The sequence below is a fragment of the Marmota marmota genome, unplaced genomic scaffold (genome assembly GCF_001458135.2).
Source record: "Marmota marmota marmota unplaced genomic scaffold, marMar, whole genome shotgun sequence".
NCBI classification, from domain to species: Eukaryota; Metazoa; Chordata; class Mammalia; order Rodentia; family Sciuridae; genus Marmota; species Marmota marmota.
The window spans coordinates 918,651-923,087 of NW_026000256.1; the positions used below are offsets into that span (position 1 = coordinate 918,651).

At 60.6% G+C, this 4,437-nt stretch overlaps 1 long non-coding RNA gene across 1 annotated transcript; it reads right to left on the reverse strand.

The window, feature by feature from the left end:
• Positions 1–2,693: 2,693 nt before the first annotated feature.
• LOC125614262 lies at positions 2,694–4,437 on the reverse strand. The gene is made up of 2 exons (XR_007344876.1): positions 3,957–4,437; positions 2,694–3,048 (listed from the first exon to the last, which is right to left on the reverse strand). It is a non-coding gene; the product is annotated as an uncharacterized LOC125614262 (long non-coding RNA).

Below are 4,437 nucleotides of genomic sequence, written 5' to 3' on the forward strand. Positions count from 1 at the left end.
CGCCTAGACCGTCCCTGCGGAAGGAGCCGAGGGGAAGCCTCCCTGCTCGCGGGATCCGGGGCCCGGGAGCCCATGGGCCGCGATGAGCCCGCCCGTCCCGTTCCCCCACAGGTCCCCGTTCTGAGGGTCAGCGCGGCCTTCTAGAAGGTCCGGGACGGATTCGTAGCGCTCCCAGGGAGATTGGGAGACGGGGAAGGAGAACTGGCGACCTCACGGGGGCTGGCGGGGTAGCACGGCCGCCCCACCTCGGGCCACGCCCACTCGGGCCCGAGCTCTCTGGCGCCGCCTGTGGTGAGCTTCACGGCCCCGGGGCCCCGACGTGTGGCGGCCCCTCTCTATCCCAGCCCGCCGCGTTCGCCGAATGCTCCTGAGCGTGTCTCTGGGCGGGTTCGCTGCCAAGCACGGACGCCCCCTCCTCCTGCACACAGGGTGCTGTGCACAGTAGGGCGGAGCGGGCAGCCTGGTCGCGGGAGGACGTGGCGCCTGTCAGAGGCGTCTGTCCACGCTTCTGGAGATGGGGACGCAGGAAGGTGACAGCCTCCCAGTGTCACTCGACAGGGTGGTCTGCCACGGGGGATTCCTGTTGTGCGCCAGGACGACCAGTGGTTGGGCACCGGCTGGGGCCCTCTCACTTCCTGGGGAGGTAGGTCAAGGTGAGCCCCGCAGAGAAAGCCCTGCAAACGGGAACCCGCCCTCCCTCCGCCGCTCCCCCGCCGCTCCCCCCGCCCCTCCCCGTGCTTCCCACGCTGCAGCGTGCCTGGGAACACCTGCCGAACTGGTTCCCACTAAGGAGCCTGGAAAGGCTGGTTGCCGCCTTCCTTCCCTGGCAGGCGGAGCCTCCCAGCTTCTGGGTGTTGCTGCACAGGCCTTCCCGCGGCGTGGGGCACGGACACCCACCCCGAAGACTGCTGGGCTCCACCACACTGCCCTGGTTGGTCTTCCTGCAGGTCCAGGGGCTGCCTGTAGTTTAGTCACCTAGCTGAGCACTGAGCGCTGAGCGAAACAGCAGTCTTGGAAGCCCACGGTCTCCAATAGAGTCGCTTGCCCGGTGTGGAAGCCCTTTGCGTTTCCGTTCCTCTCCTCTGTCCCTATTGCTACTTGGTCATCTGCCTTTTTGCTTGTTGGTTGGCTCCAGGTCTCTACCTGGTAACACAGGAGCCCTCGATCACATCTTGAAGCTCGCTTTCGCCACTCTGTCAAGTCTTTCACACACTGGTTTGAGAAGTTGTTGGGGGTCAAGTAGAAAATTTTAGTCTTCGTATCATTGCAATTCCCAGGCTTTTCCTAATGGTTTCTGGGGTTTCTTTGCCTTGGGCTAACTGGGCAAGCTCCCCCAGTTAAAACCCTGTGCATCTGGCTTTTATGTCCCAGGTCAGGGGGCCCCCTGGAGTTTGGCTCTGGCTCAGGTCTCTTGGGTGTGGGTCTTGGTGGTGGTGGTGGTGGTGGTGGTGGTGGTGGTGGCGGCGGCGGCATGGAGGTGCTGTCAGCTGGGGTTAGCAGGGGGCCTTTAATGCCTCCCTGCAGGGCCTCTCCCTAGGGCTGCTCAGGCCAGAGCTTTCCCAGAGCCAGGGATCAGAGAGATGGGGAGGGAGAGGGCAGGAGGGAGCACCCCAAGGCCAAGCCACAGTCTTCTTAGGACCTCATCCCCTGATGCCCTTCACCCCTGCTGTCGTTTTTTAATTGGTCTCATAGGTCAAACCAGGATCAGTGCAGGATAGGAGAATGTATGCAAGGAAAGAGGTTGTTCCCACCTGGCACTATAAAGCACAAGGTGGCTGCTGGCGGGCACCTTGGCTCAGGGACTTGCATGTGCCACTCCAGGTCCTAAGCAGGTCCAACTCTGGAATGTGTCCCAGGTGTAAGCCCAGCCTCAGGACCCAGATTGAGTGGCTTTCCCATCTTTGAGTCATCGCAAATTAAAACACAGACAACCCCAACAAGGAAGGAGGATGTGCCCTGGAGAGCCTGGTGTGACCCTCAGACCTTCTGTGTGTGCTCTCTGGCCCATGCTCATGGAGCTTGTGCCCGCCGAGCTGGGTAAATCCTGTCCCTGCAGTTTGTCCTGATGACAGGCTCAGGAGGTCCTTTCTTGTCACAGCAACTTGTTCAGCATCCCAGGAATCCCCTCCAAGCCTGGGGGGCTGGACACTCCCCGCCACCTGCAATGTCCCACCCAGGGGCTGGCGAAGCTCTGCATGAGGTATGGGTGACTTTTCTGCAGCAGGCTGGGCCTCTCCTCTGCCTCCACCCCAGAAGGAACCATGAAGGGCAGGTGCCCAGGAGTGGAGAGGTGTGTGCCTCGTCATGGCGCAGGCACAAAAGTCCCTTTCCTAGGCGACTGCCTCACGTTGCCCAGGTCCTGGGCACTGGCATCTCAGTTGGGGCAGTTGGCAGCCTGGGAGGTGGGGACGCTGAGGGATGAGGTGAGACACAGGGAAGAAACTTCCCTCTGGCCTGAAGGAGGCCGTTGGTGCCTCATCCTTCCTGGTCTGCACTCGGTGGAGACTTCTCCATGGTGCTCCTGGTGGCTCTGAATCTGTCAGTGAGCTTCCCTGGTGGTGAGTGCTTTTGCTGTGGGCTGTCACCGCTGGGCAGCACCCGGACCCTGGCAAACAGCTCCTGGCGCTTTCCCCAGCTGCCTTGCACATCTGGACCTCAAGGTGGGCCCTTCTTGTGTGGATGTGTTCTTTTTTTTTTCTTTTTCATAAGTTTTTAAATTTATTTTTATGTGGTGCTGAGGATCAAACCCAGTGCCTCACATGTGCTAGGCAGGCGCTCTACCACTAAGCTGTAACCCCAGCCTGCAGATGTGTTCTTGGCATATGGGGATAGCCCCTCAGCCAAGATGTCGGGCTAAGGGTCCCGGGGCTCCTCAGGAGGACACGCTCGGCTCTGTGCACACGCACACTCTGGGGTCGGCTCTGCACACGCACACTCTGGAGTCAACTCTGTGCACACCCACACTCTGGAGTCATCTGTGTACTTGCTGTCCTGTCCATCCCTCTAGCCTCTGAGAGAATGGAGCCAGCTTTCCCATCCTTTGAGGCTCTGCAGGGAGAAACGGGGAGAAGCTTTGATTCCTCTGCCTGGGATGATCTCAGGGAGCCTGGTTGGAGCCACATCTTCCCAACCCCAGCTGCCCTACACCCTTGCAGGGGGTGGGGGACGGGCTCTTAGCAGCCTGCTGTGCAGAGGGGAGAGCCAGACCCCGCCCTGATGCGCACAGCTCACCCTGACTTAGCCTAAAGCTGCCTCCTCCTCACCCTACTGCCCTGCCCCCCTTAAGGATCCTGGAGGAGCTTCCCTAGAGTATCATAGCCTGTGCTCCAGACCTGTGGGGTCACCAGCAGCTGTTCCCATGGGCCCCCAACTCTAGATTGAACCCAGGGACCTCTTGGGAGCAGCATGCCTGCCCCCTTGGCACCTGTATCCAGGGCCTCTGGAGCCATCTTTAGTCAGGGGCCTCCACTCCTGTCCCTAGGGAGACCTAGTGCCCTGGTCACAGCTGGAGAATGGGCCCTGGGACTCTCTCTTCTGGGCTGGCTCCCTTCTGCTCCTGGCATCTGTTTGCCGGCAGGCCCAGACAAGGGGTGTGCTGGGGCTGGGCCACCACCTCTTGGGCTCTGTGCCCAAGGTGGCTGGGCCTTTGAGCCCTGCCTGCCTCCTCCTAGCATGCCCAGTGGGTCCTCCTGGATTTCCTCAGTGTGGCTGGCTCACAATCAGGATGGGGCCTGCACACGGGTTCCCATCTACCTGCCCTCCCCTGGGAGGCCCCTGGCCAGGACGGGTCTCCAGTCTGTGTCCCTCCTGCCTCCTTGCCCTGGTGGCCTCTTCTAGCTCACTGCCTGGACTGGCCTGTCTCCTGTCACCAGGGGCATATTCCACCCCCTTGGCCCCTGCCACCTAGTTTGGCATTTTCTTCTTTTCCCCTGTGTCTTTTAGCCCTGTGTCTTTACCCTCCAGAAGTGATGTGGAGGGGAGATTGGGGAGTTCTGGTTTAGCCCTGCTCAGCTTGGCATGTTCCTTGGCTCAGGCCCAGCAGGCTGGGGCTTGAGAGGATGCAAAGCAGGGTTGTCTCCTTGAGGTGGGGTCAGTGCCGGTGCTGGGAGGAGGTAATAGGTTTGGTGTGGCTCCATGGTGTAGTGTCCTGGGGACACCAGGGCTGGAGGGGGAAGGACATTCCTGAGGAGGACCTCTCATCCCCTAGGTGGCAATGGATCTCTCTGTACATGGTTCTGCTGGTCCCTGGCCTCTCCGTTTGGGCAGCTTCTAGAGGCTTCTGGAGTGTGGGATACCTTCCCTACCCCACCCCTGCCATTGATCACAGTAGGAGTAGTAGCAGGGCTGGGCTGAGGTTCTGGTTTTATCCAATAGTTTCCTGCCAGCCTCTAGGGTGGTATCTTCTTGGGACTGGTGAACAGGCCTAGTGAGCAGTCC